The 14,734-nt window shown below is 27.9% G+C and overlaps 1 long non-coding RNA gene across 2 annotated transcripts; it reads left to right on the forward strand.

Moving 5' to 3' along the window:
• The first annotated feature begins 3,448 nt into the window (after nt 1-3,448).
• On the forward strand, nt 3,449-14,342 carry LOC136078171 (uncharacterized). 2 transcript variants are annotated; one of them, XR_010637588.1, is made up of 2 exons: nt 3,449-3,608; nt 13,821-14,342. It is a non-coding gene; the product is annotated as an uncharacterized LOC136078171 (long non-coding RNA). The 2 variants fall into 2 exon arrangements; XR_010637589.1 differs by having other exon boundaries at nt 3,449-3,591.
• The last annotated feature ends 392 nt before the right edge of the window (nt 14,343-14,734 follow it).

Consider the following 14,734-nt stretch of genomic DNA (forward strand, 5'->3'; position numbering starts at 1 on the left):
CCAATTAAGGTTTGAGAGCAATATGGAGGCTAGCAGTTACCTTTAATAAATCATATAGGGATTAAAAAGTTGTAGCATATGTTGAAAGCATACTAATGCTAGTTGATGAATTATGCTAACAAAAAAATATAGTCTTTCAAAAGGCATTCTTTTACAAATCGGCATTGATAGTAATTTTAATCAATAACGAATTGAAGTTGCACACAATATGTTTTATCGCCAACCCCCCGAGAATTAAATTCGTAAAAAATAGATAATTACGTAAGTCATATTTGTTACCAATATACATAAAACAAAACTTTCTTTTTGAAAAAATAAAACAAAAAGTTACTAGAAAATAAATAAAGAGAAAAATAACACAAAAAAATAAAAACAATTAAGTTAAAGACTATAAAAACATCGTAAATTTTAAACACTTTTTTTTAATTGATCCATACCTAAATATAGCAAGCAGTATTTATTAAATTTGATTCAAATTAAAAAAGCAATTCGTAAAAAAAAAAAAAAGATCAGTGAAATAACAAATTCGCTGGAAAAATAGTAATAAATCCATAAATATGTAAAAATAAATTTAACATATAACTTGCCATAAAATTTAAACGTTATAACTTTTCTTCTGAAAAGTTAATTAAAAAGTTAAAAAATAGAAAAACATCAAATGACAATGAATTTAAAAAAATAAAAAAATACTAGGTAAAGTTATTAGACAAAAACAAAATCAATATGGACCTAAATCCCTCCATATATATATATATATATATATATATATATATATATATATATATATATATATATATATATATATATATATATATATATATATATATATATATATATATATATATATATATATATATATATATATATATATGTATATATATATATATATATATATATATATAATATATATATATATATATATATATATATATATATATACATATATATAAATATATATATATAAAAACACAGATGATGTATTTAATAATAACCAAGATAATGATAATATGATAATTATGGATTTAAAACAAAAAATGCCCCACCTTTTATACCTGATTTGGAAAATTTTGAAAATGACCTATTGCATTTAATTAAAACAATAAAGTTTCGCCCAATAAAAAACGAATTTCAAACAGAATTAAAGTTAGATGTTAAAAAAATTAAATCAAACCCTAATATTTTGGTTTTTGCTGATAAAACAAATAACATTAACCAACTCACAACAGAAAACTATGAAAAAATTTTACGTGACAATATTACTAGTTCTTATAAAAAAGCCCCTAAAAATTTGTAAAACGTAATTAATTTAGAAGCGCAAAGTATTGCCAAAAAAATAAACCTTGATAACAGAATCGAATCAACTGCCCCTGCCCAAGCCTTCGTAACACTAAAGACCATAAACCAAAATTTCAAAACAAACTTCCTTGTAGGTTATTGATTCCCTCAAAAAGTGAGATTGGACATCTAAGTAAAATTAAATTGGACAAAATTAATGATATTCTTAGAAATAAATTAAATTTACAACAGTGGAGAAATACCACTGATGTTATAAATTGGTTCTCCATAATCAAAAATAAAAATGACTGTACATTTATTCAATTTGACATTAATGATTTTTACCCCTGATGACACAATCCGTATGATAAAACATAGTAGAAAAACCTTACTCTATTTTAATAAGGAAACTTGGAAAAAGAAAAACATACATGACTGCTTTGATGTAACAATGGGCAGTTACGACGGAGCAGAAATTTGTGAATTTGTTGGACTATATATTTTAGATTTGTTAAGTAAAATAATCAATATAAAAGATTTAGGTCATTATCGCGACAATGGTTTAATAGTAATGCGTAGAAAATCTGGTACGCAGCTCGATAAAACTAGAAAAGGTATTATAAAAATTTTTAAAAGTATTGGCTTTCAAATCGAAATAAACATAAATTTAAAACTTGTGAACTTTTTTGATGTCACATTTAACCTCTCTGAAAATTCAAATGAGACTTTCAAAAAACCAAACGATTAATTATTGTATACTAATATTAACTCAAATCATCCACCCCAAATTTTAAAACAAGTCTTGATTTCAATTAATAAAAGGCTAAACCAAAACTCCAAAAATGTATTTAATTCCTCCAAACAAATATTTGAAGATGCCCTAAAAAAAAGTGGTTTTGAAAATTTTGAACTAAAATTTGACCCTGAAAAAAAAACAAAAAAAAAACGAATTAGAACTAGAACGAAGTAGAACTAGAAATGTAATTTGGTTAGAACTAGAAATGTAATTTGAAAAAAAACTAAAAAAAAAACGAAATAGAACTAGAAATGTAATTTGGTTCAACCCCCCATATAGCAAAAATGTTTCCACTAATATAGGAAAAGTGTTTTTAAAATTGGTCGATAAGCATTTCCCGCCCTCTAATAAATTACATAAAATTTTTAATCAAAATACAATTAAAGTTAGCTACAGTTGCACAAAAAATATGGAAAGAATTATAAAAGGTCACAATAATGCTTTGTTAGACAAAAAAGAAATCCTGAATGAAAAAACTACAGAAAGTTGTAATTGTAAACAAAAAAACAATTGTCCAATGAGTGGAAGTTGTTTATCAAAAAATATGGTATATAAATGTGTTGTTTCCTCTAAGATTGTACCTGGTAAACAATATATTGGCATAACAGAGGGTGAATGGAAAAAACGTTTTGCCAATCATAAGCAATCTTTTAAAAATAAAAAATTCCACAAATGTGTGAAAATTTACAGTAGTTAAGACATTTGTGACTTCCTGTAATTTAATTTTTGGTATAAATTGAAGTTTTATTAATTTGATCATTCATTTCTGATGAATCTTTGTTGATGAAACACAGTGCAAAATGAAAAGCATTTGCTTAACTTTTGAATTTAAGTGTTATTCGAGTATCTGGTTTAGTATCTGTGCTTATTTATTATGAATAACGAATAAAAAATGCTAAGTGTTATATTTGTATTAACTTTGAACATAAAAATTAAAAGATGATAAATGTTAAGTTTGATTTAATAAAGGCCTCGCTTTACAAAGTAAGCCAATATTTTTTGAGCCTAGAATTGAATGTTATAACTCGACCAGAGTTACATCTATATTAATGTTGTCACAATTTTCAAACATATTATCTTCAAATAATATTTAAACTAAGTTGTTAGAAGACAAAACTATTGCTTAGCATGGCTACAATGGTAATTTTTTCTTTATACAGTATTACCGTAAGAGATTAAAGTATTAAATTTTTTCAAAAAGTAATCCTAATCGGGTAATTTGAAAGAAATATTACACTTTTACTGTATTTGTTTATTAAATGCCTATTAGTTGTAAACCACTCATCTATTTTAAAGAATATTTTATTACATATATTATAAAGCACTTTTATGTTTTTGTTGAAATAAAAACAGATAAAAGTTGTCTGCGAACAATAAAATATTTAAAAGATTTGATTCTAAATATAAACCCTCTATATTTAGAAAGAATAATTGTAGTTTTAAGATTCTTCGGAAATACAACATGTTGTGATGTGTTTTTCTGTTTCATTTGTTTTTAAAAAAATACGAGTTGTATACAGGTAACTTTTATACCAAAGTAAGTTTTTTATTTCGTTGAATTCTTAATTTTTTTAGCACATCTTTAATAACTTACATACCTAACGCTTTTTAAAACTTTAAAAAAATAGGCAGTCTTTGTAGGGTTTACATTATTTTGGATGGACTTAAGTTATAATATAGATAGTTAAAAAATAAGAATCAAACTAGAATTTTTTGACTATTCTTTTAAATGATTTCCAAAAAATAAACCACTATCTACGTACCAAGTAATTTAACTGTCACATAAGTTTTGCAACTTATTAATTAGAACTATATTACCGGATGGCAATTCATTGTTATCTAGTTATATAGTTTCCGGGGATTTAATATATAAAAGTTTTCAGGGTTATTGTCACAAAAAAATAATCTTACCACTGACATAGTGTAATTTATCAGGCACCATCAGGTCAGGCGACGTCGAAACAACGTCGGTTGATGTTCACTTAATGCTTAAGATCTCCAACAATCTTTTTTTTTTTGAACCAATGAAATTTCTTTCTTTTAAAACTATATATTTTTTTTCCTATGACCCATTTATTACTATTCAAAAAGTTACGTACATCTCATTTTATAATTTTCGTTTTACAGACTCATCTAATACGATAAAGTAAGATGTCTGGGTTCTTTTTTAAAAATTTAATTTTGATGATCTAATTATAATTAATGATTTTTTTTCAGTAGTTAATCTCTTTGATAATTAATAATTTTTGCTTTCGTATTTAGTTGGATGAAAATGGCAAGCAAATAAACTTCTTTTTAACAAATTTAACTAGTTCTTACCTTATCGAGGGTTCAGAAATTTTAAAATTTTTGTCTACTAAACACTTAGTTTTTTTTTTAAATTTTACATATATATACGTCCACCCTTGCGTGGGTGACACGTTTTACTATAATTCCATTTTCTTAAATATGATTTTATAAAAGAAAAAAAATCATATTTTAGCAAACGGATGCCCTTTCAAAGGTTAAATATAACAGACCAGAACTAAGTATTTTTTATTGAAAGACAAGCCTTGTAGCCATTTTTTTACCGCACCAAACTGGAGATTTCCTTTTAAATACTCACTTTTTTCATTTTTTGTTTTCATAATAAATAAAAATAGCATAATAAATAAAAATAGCATAATAAATAAAAATAGCATAATAAATAAAAATAACATAATAAACAAAAACGTGAACCAGTTGGGATGCAACCTTTTATTTTTGTTGCGCTAATTGTTGCTATTATTATTTAAAAAAAAATTTGAAAATATTTATAAAAACTTCTTTTTTAAATATATATAAAAAAAAAAAAAATTTCGCCATTAAACTAATAATAAAAACAAAAATACCGCAAAAATCGTAAACGCATTTCTTTTCTATATAATATATATGTATATATATATATATATATATATATATATATATATATATATATATATATATATATATATATATATATATATATATATATATATATATTTAGGATTCCCCTTCCCTTTTTACCCCCCCCCCCCCCCTCTCTTTATGGTTTGTCACTGAAGAGCGATGGCGGACTTGTTCTAAAAACGTTTGTATTCGCACTGTTTAAAGCAATTTAAATGTTATTCATGCATTGGTTAGTTTTAAACTAGTTTGAAAAGAAGTTTGTTTAACTGCAGTAACATTACAAAAAAATTTTTTCTTTGATTTACTTCAGCATTATATTTTTAAAAGGGAAATTTTCTAGTGCAAAGGGAAGCATCTTAAACCGCAATAGGAACGATTGGAAAGAGCAGATACACACTATTACTTTCTTTAATGCAAGAAATGTTGTCTCATCATCTTCTCTTAACACTGTTTGCTGTTTTTACTGTAAAGGCTTCATCTTTTGCCAGCACTGTTGCTACTCTGAAGACTACATCATTTTCTACTACTTCAACTTCAAACTGTTTTTACAACACTTTTACAAATGTATCTCTTTACATGTGTATCTGTCAGTATTGCTAATAATTCATCTTCTGTTAGCTTTGCATCTACTCTTACTACTAGCTCTATTTTTAATAATACTTCTTCGTTTACTAACACTCTCAACAATGATATTAACTCTGACTCCACTATCACAGTCTACCAAAAGAGGCATCCAATTGATAATCTGCATCAACCTGTGTTAATTTTTCTAAAACATACATGCAGTTGTCAGAAGCAATCATTATTTACGCAATGGTACAAGGTGTTTCAGTGGTTGCACTACAACGAAGCTGACAATATAGTTTATCATTTGCAAAAACTGAATTTTCTAATTGTAAAAAGGGTTTAAAAAAATTCCAGAGGCACAAAAATACTCTTTCTCATCGAAAAGCCATTGAGACAGTAATAAGTATTCGTTCAAAAACCAAAGATATTGGTGAAATTCTGAGCAAAACACATGCAGAGGAAAAAAAGGAAAATAGGGCAATGTTATATATAATAATCACCAATATTCAATTTCTTTCCATTCAAGGTATTGCCTTGCGTGATACAATACATATAAATATTGCAAAAAGTTTAATTTAAACTTTTCTCAGTTATTTAATCTCAGAAGTAAAGATAATCCCATTTTAACTAAATTGATGAGAAAGATGAGAATACAAGTAAAACAATCCTAAATGAAATTCTGCAGATAATACTTCTCACTAAACATAGTAGCATTAAATCTAATGTTTCTGGAAAATGGTTTACTATTATGTCAGATAAAACAGTCAGAAAGTTTTAGAAATAGCCCCTAAAAGCTAAATTTCTCTATACATAAGATATAGGTATTACTACAGATTCTTGATAAGAAACAGATTGCTTGCGCTCCTTCTCTTCATTATCCCCGAATTTAAGTAATTTGTCTACGCCCATAAATAGTGTCCAAGTTAAATTATAAGTTAAACCCATCTAGAAAGAGGAACCATTGTTCCTGTATAAACAATATATACGTTTATCAAATTGACAACAAATATGAAATTATCTAATCTTTATTATTTATTACAAAAAAAGGTTTTTTATTATAAAAAAAATTCTTTTTTATAAAAAAGCTATATAAATGTAAAAAGTACTGATATAAAACGGTGCAAATTATTTTTAATTTAAATATGTCTTTATCGTTAAACTGTATTTCTATTTTTCTTTTTTGCTGGTGCTAACCCATTAGCTACGAGTATGTTATTAAACTAACATTATAAAAAATGAATTAACTCAGGTACTGACTGGAAAATAATAAAATCTCTAATTTTCTATATATAGAGTATATATATATACACACTCAGTACAATCTCTCTAATTCGAATCTCCTTAATTCGAAAACCTCTTTAATTCGACCAAATTTAAAGTCGCCGTGAAATGCGCTTAAGAAACTTTTTTGTTTAACTTTCTATAATTCGAATCTCTATAATTCGAAAACCACTATAATTCGAATGGATTTTTCAGACCTATCAGTAAGATTATCTCCGTAAATCGAACTTTTTATCGTATAAAAAGCTTTGTTAACCACCAAACTCTTTTTTCAAATTTCGAATGTTTTGATTTTTTGTTAAACAGTTAGCGTGAATTATTTCCTTCTGTTTAAAAAAAATCATGGCATCAAAATGACTGCATAAAAAAAACAATTTAAAGCTGAAATACGAAGCTCTACTGGAATTGGAGAAAGGAAAAACAAATAAAGAGGTTTCGAAAATCTTTGATATTCCATCAAACACTCTTTCAAACTGGAGAAAGTATAAAGATAAAATCTCTGCTCTTCGTCAAGGAAATTTGGCGAAACTAGTGAATGTTGATACGTATTATCATGTCAACAAAGCTGTACGTAAATGGTTCAAACGAATGAGAGCTAATAATGCCCCAATCAGTGGTTTGCTGGTAAAAGAAAAAGCTTTATATTTTGCGAAAGAATTAAACTTCGAAAATTTTCAAGCTTCGGATGGATGGGTAGACAAATTTAAGAAAAAGTAAATTAATTTCTTATTTTATTCTCTCCAATTTTTATGATTAATGACTTGACAATATATGATTATTCTGCAGCTTTTTCTTTTATTGCTTTAAAAAAATGAAGTAAATATTTTCCACAATTAGACATTCTGGAAACTTGCAAAGACCTCGAAGTTAAATTCAAACGTACGCATCGCATGTAAAAGTAACGTCAAAGCAATTATAATTTTTTTTTTGTAGATATGGTATATTTTTCAAAACCATTTCTGGAGAGGCAAAGTCAGTTAACGATCAGATGATCGCTCCATGGCTCGAAACCACACTGCCTACAATTCTCTCTCGATACCCACTTAAAATATTTTTAATGCCGATGAATTTGGTCTTTTCTACCAATGTTTGGCGGACAAAAGTTTACATTTAAAAAATGAAAAGTGCGTAGGAGGCAAGTATAGTAAAGTTCGTCTGACAGGATGGCCGCAGGTAAAGTTAAAGGAGAAAGACTTTTAATGTTTGTTATTGGAAATTGGAGTCACCTAGATGTTTAAAGGTGTGAAAAATATTCGTTGTCGCTATCGGGCCCAACCAAAAAGTTGGATGTCGGCAGAATTATTTGAAGAGTGGGTTAAAGAAATTGGCCTAAAGTTTAGTTTTCAGAAAAGGAAAATTGCTTTAATTGTAGATAATTGTTCTGCCCATCCTAACGTGCAGAAACTTGATTGGGTGGAGTTTGTCTTTCTTCCACCGAATACAATTTCGATCACCCAACCTATAGATCAAGGAGTTATCCGGTCTCTTAAAGCCAAATATCGCTCACTTGCAGTGAAAAAGCAAATTGCTACCTTAGAAAAAGAGAACAAGATGCTTAAGTTTTCTATCTTAACTGCTATGTTTATGCTAACAAAAGTATGGAATTCCATTCAAGATCAAATCTTCATAAATTGTTTCAAAAAATCAGTAATATCATTAGAAGCAGTGGAAAAGCATGTAAATGATGATAACGACTCTTTCTGTGGCTTAGATGTAGACGAGACTGTAATGGAAAACTTAAGAGATGATCTCGAATTGTTAAAAACAAAATTCGATGCAAATTTTAACCTCACGGCCGACGAGTTAATAGACATAGATTTCGATGTTTGCATTGGTAACAAATCATCAGGTGAGGACATCATTGCAGAAATTTCTAAGCATGATGCTATTGAAATTAATGATGAGTGTGTTGGTTTTTCTGACAATGCTACAAAACCAAGTCTGAACGAAGCGATGCATGCTGTCACTAAACTCAAGAGTTACAGTCTTTATTCAAACTTTGGAGATGATTTGACGAAGGCTCTTAAAGACATAAATCGTGTCATTGAAATGGATTTAAAAGCCTCAAAAAGACAATCTACATTTACTAACTTTTTTTTGAAAATGTAAAAGTTTAAATCACATATATATTGCATTTAGGCCTAAAAATCACTATTTGTTTGTTTGTTTCATTTCTATTTGTTACTTTGACCAGAATATTTGAAAAAAAGTCAACTTTCTGTTATTCGAAAATCTCTCTAATTTGAACTTTTTTTTTTCCCCGTTAAATTCGAATTAGATTTTTGATAATTGCATTTAAACTCGTTGACCAAATTAGCGGCAATTATTGAAGCAGGCAAAGCATTCCATGTTGGCACTACTCGATTTTTGAAGAAATTGTGTCTTTTACTGTTTTTGGTAACTTCTCGTTCAATTTTATGCTTTGCACTACGAAGACTACCTGCAGGACCATCTCATGTGAAAGAAGTCGCTCGTCTACATTTATGATGCCAGTTGACTTTGTTAAAGTTTTTATAAATTTTAAAGAATTGAATTAGATAACCTTTTAATCTACGTTCAGCTAATGAGTTGAGACCAAGATTTGCCAGACGTGATTTGCAGTTCATGTTGCGCAGTTGTGGAACAAGTTTAGTTGCCCTACGTTAAACTTATTCTAACTTTTTAATGTCCTTTTGTAAGAAAGGGCTCCAAACTGGTGCACAGTACTCTAATATCGGCCGCACATACGCTGTATAAAGCTTGACGAACATACTTGGATTCCATTTTTTAAAAGTTCTTTTGAGTATCCCAAGTACAGAGTTTGCTTTCAGAGTAGCTTGACTAATCTGTTCTGACCATTTAAGTTTATTATTACCTAGAATACCCAATGTTCTTTCAACAGAACTTCAAGAGGAATGCGACTACCATTTGCGTCTAACATTGTCAGGAGGATATCAAATTCTGAGGAACCACTGTGAAACTTTAGAACTTTGCATTCATTTATATTAAATTCCATGCGCCAAAGTCTTGACCAATCACCTAAAATATCAATGTCCTCCTGAACATACGCCAAATCCATAACTGATTTTATTTTTGCAACCAATTGGTTATCATCAGCAAAAGTTTGCAAGTATTTTTAACTAGTTTTGACATATCATTTATGAACAGCAAAAATAGTAAAGGTCCCATGACCAATCCTTGAGGAACACCACTCAGAATATCCATCCATTCACAGAAGAAATTGCCAAAAACAACACGTTGTTTTCTACAGTCAAGAAAGTTCTTGAGCCAATTGAGAATTTCGTTGCAAAAACCATAGCCAGCCAACTTGAGATGAAGCAAAACATGAGACACACAATCAAAAGCTTTAGCAAAGTCTAGCAAAATAAGCAATGCTGCACAATCATCATTTAAAGCTTCAGTAATTATATCCAGCACTTCAAAAAGATTTGTAATGCACGATCTATATCTGACAAAACCATGTTGATGCCAAGATAACAAATTATGTTTTACTAGATATTCAGTCATGACGTCACGCATTATTCTTTCCATTATTTTTCCAACTGCAGAGGTGATGGAAATAGGCCTGTAATTTCCAGGATCAGTTCGATGACCTTTTTTGAAAATGGGCGTTATATTAGCGAGTTTCCACCCAGATGGCACTTGACCAGAATCAAAGGACGAGATAAATATTAGAGAAAGAGGCACACTGAACTCTTTAGAACAAGTTTTGAGCACTCGAGGATGAATTCCATCATTACCGGCGTCTTTTGAAATGTCAAGTGTAGATAAATGTTTTTCGATATTACAACAATTAAACAAAGAGCTTGAAACTGGAGCACAAATAGCTTCGGAAAAATAGGGGATTGAGAGTGAGTTACAGGTGATGGAAACGCTTTAAAAAATTGATATTTTAGATGGTCTGCTATAGACTTTTTATCGAGTAATTGTGTTCCAGTGTGGTCAAAGAGATTGAATGTGACTTTTACAAGACTTTTGGGTGTTTACATAAGAATAGAGCCTTTTCGGGCAAGATTTGCAAGCAAAGATGATTTCACTCTCAAACTTTAATACCGTATCAGCCACAAGTTTTTTGAACAGACTATTTTGTTTATTATACAAGGCTCGAATACTGTCTTTAAATTTACTAGAAGCGCAACGTAACTTTATTAATAGTCTAAACTTTATTTTGTCGCAGCTTTAATAGAAGAATTAAACCATTTTGGATCACTCTTTTTCAAACTAAACGACACATTAAACTTAGAAATGTGCTGTTTAATCAAAAAAATGTATGCGTCTTTAAATAATTTGAACCCTGATTGTAGCACTATAAATAGAATTAGGGTAATCTGATAGCACTAGGTCAAGCGTATTATTAATGAAAATTGGTTCAGTGACAAACTGTGATAAGAAACAAACTTTGATCTAAAAAAAGTTGACTAGACTGTTTTCCACTTTTACATTGGGCACCCAAATCACTCCACCGGATATCACTATGATTAAAAATCACCAACAATTAGAACACTTGTAAATTTCTCATCATCAATTAGAGCTTTAGCACATTTGATTGACTTATTAATTTGTAAATTAGACTCATTTCGAGTAAACGCATGACGATAAATACATCCAATTAACAAAATAACCCTTCCAATTTAAATTTGACACCATATTTGCTGACCCATTTGTTCATCACTCAACTCGCATTCAAATGAAGGTACATCTTTTCTAACATATATGGCCACACCATCTCCACGAACTATCCTATATCGAAAGTACGCAATGCATTTGTCTAGATTTTTTAAAGATATAGAAGTGAACCACGTTCCTGTGATTGCAATAATGTGTGGGTAATCCAGTAATGCAAGTTAAACTTGGAAATCAGCTTACATAGTTTCTAAAGACGTTGTATTAAAATAAAGACATTTGAGTTGAGATAAAGAATAGGTAGACAATAGAGTAAGAGAACAATTTTCATTTTTGATTGGTGCTTTAATCTTTTTGTTTATTCTATTGAATTGAGCTAGATCACACAGATCAAAATTGTTATTTTCCATCTCCTATGCCCCAATTAAATTGTTTCCATTGCAGACTTTCAAATGAGTTTGGAAGAGCATTATTTCTAATTCTACATTCATCATAAAGTTAAGATAGAACTATCCTTTTATTCTTGGTTTGGTCTGGTCTGACATAAACTTCTGTGAAACAAAAACTATTTTTGTAATTCTTTTGCGTTATCAAAAGCTAATTGACATTATCCAAAGTCCTTAAGTTCAATTAACGCCATCGGGAGACGCTAAGACACATCATCTAATTTATTTTTGATCCCAATAGAAACAAATGGAGTAGAAAGTGATTTTTTTTTTTTTCTAATTTATACATCATCACAAATTACTTTTGAGATGGTCAGAACTTTATCAATTACCTCATTATCATGATATCATATATCATGATAATAAATATGATAAAATATCATGATATTTATCACGATATATGATACAGATATATATATATATATATATATATATATATATATATATATATATATATATATATATATATATATATATATATCATATATATATATATATATATATATATATATATATATATATATATATATATATATATATATACATATATATATATATATGTATATATATATATATATATATATATATATATATATATATATATATATATATATATATATATATAAAATACAGTTATGCGTATCTCAAATATATGTATGTACACTAATTTGGAAGTGAACCGTTCCTTGGCAGTGGTTTGGCATTTTTATCAACAGAAGCGTAAACGCACCATCTGGCTTCACATTCAGTGAGACCTCTTTAGATTCTTCCACACAACCTTTTGGATAATCTAGATTGTATTTAGAAGTACACCTGTACAAATATATTTTATTATGCTCGATAAATAAGATTTTAATAATCGTATTCGACAGATAAGATTCCAATGATTATGTCCGACAAATAAGATTTAGTGAGCGCAAGACGATATATTTATTATGAAAATTATGGACGTCTTTATCTGCTTTTTTAAACTATTGTCATTTTAGACGTGATATTTATTTAGAAATTTATAGAGATTATTGTTCGTATATTTCATCGGTCGAAAAGACTCATTAGTTTGATGGATGCAAGCAGTACACAACATATCAAGAAAAAAAAAAAAAAAAAACTTAAAAACTTTTGTTGAAAAAGTTCTAATTTTACCAATATTGGTTCTCTGTGACAAGAACTAATGGTTTTCTCAGAGTATCCGCATTCTTTATATTTTATTTCTTTTTCTTTATATTTTAAAAATACCTTCTCTTGTAATTTTTCTTTTTTTATTTATTTGATCTTTATCTTATTGTAATAAAGAACCCCCTGTGCAGTTAATTTCATTAATTGCAATTAAAAAGTAGCACAAAAAATTTGTTAAAAAAGCAGAAAGTTAAAAAAGCAGACCAAAGAAAGAAAAATAGCGAATAAATTAACAGGGTGGTTAATTAATATTACGAAAAGATAAAGTTGCAAAGAGATATATTAGTTTATGTTGAAAACGTTATTTGAGACATTGTTTTGATTTTATTTAATAACTTAATCAGCTTTCTGTTCTATAATAATTTATAATCCAAAAGTCATTTTTTAATAATAGATCTTAATAAATGACACAAAACAGTTGGTCATTTATACGTAAATTTATTTACTGAAAAAAGTAAAAAAAGAAAAAAATTCTCGTTCATTAGCTGATATGTTAATGAATTTTATCACGTATTTTAGTTTTGGGATAAATCTAATCGGGATTTTTATAAATGGGTTTGCAAATATTGATGCACTTAAAATTTACATTTTAAAACATTTATATTTTGTATTTAAATACTAGTATGATTTATATAATATTAAAATACGGCAAAAAATTATTTCAAATATTTAATTTTTGTAAATAAACTTTATAGCAAAATTTTTATTTTCCCAATCATTTTAATAATTAGTTGAAGATTCTGTTTTAGATAAGCTGGTGGTGGCTCAATAAAAATGAAAATGAAAATATTTTGTACTTTTTTGACAGTTTGGTTTACCGTAACATTTACTTATGAAGGAAGAAACCACTTTGAGAAACATTCAAACTTTGCTAATATCCGCCAAATATTCAACTATAAAATTGAAGAAAGTATAAAGTACTTAGAAAAATTAAATGCCAGTAAAAACGAAAGCGAAAGCAACTGGAAAAAATTTACAACCATACTCAAAAGGTTATTTCCTGACAAGAAAAGTATTGACAGGGAATCAATCCGAAAAGAACTTCAAAGTTTAATGGAGAAAGACTCTAACGATTTCCCTGAGAATTTTTTCGAAAGAAATGTTCTATAAAAAAAACCTTAACAGTAAATACTACAATAATGTTAACCTCTTTTTTTGTTATATAACTTATTTCGGTTTTATAATTTTCATCTGTATAAATTGTTTGTAATATATAATGAATATATTAAAAGTGTATTAATGACATAAATTATATAAACTACTCATTAAACAAGCTGTCTTTTCTTTTTAAATATCCTAGTAAAAAGAAGACATGTCTACCACGTCAATAAAACGTTTTATACATTTTAATGTAAATTTTAGACGTCTAAAACATGTCTTATGTTTACTGGGATACATATTTAATTCCTTAAGGTATAAGAAGCCTCTATTGACTATGAGGATACACTTTTTCTTGTTTTTAACCGTTGTTGCAATCCTTTTTTCAACCCCATTACTCTATAAGTTAACAAATATTGCTGCACAAAGAAACTAACTAACAATCAACTCGATAACTAGGGCTAAACTAACGGAGAAAAAAATATTGATCGGACAGCTAATAAAATCAGCAATAATCATTGATTAATTTCATTTATATTGTTGCTTTATAATTATACAATTACGG

Source organism: Hydra vulgaris, chromosome 03, assembly GCF_038396675.1.
Source record: "Hydra vulgaris chromosome 03, alternate assembly HydraT2T_AEP".
Classification (NCBI taxonomy): Eukaryota; Metazoa; Cnidaria; class Hydrozoa; order Anthoathecata; family Hydridae; genus Hydra; species Hydra vulgaris.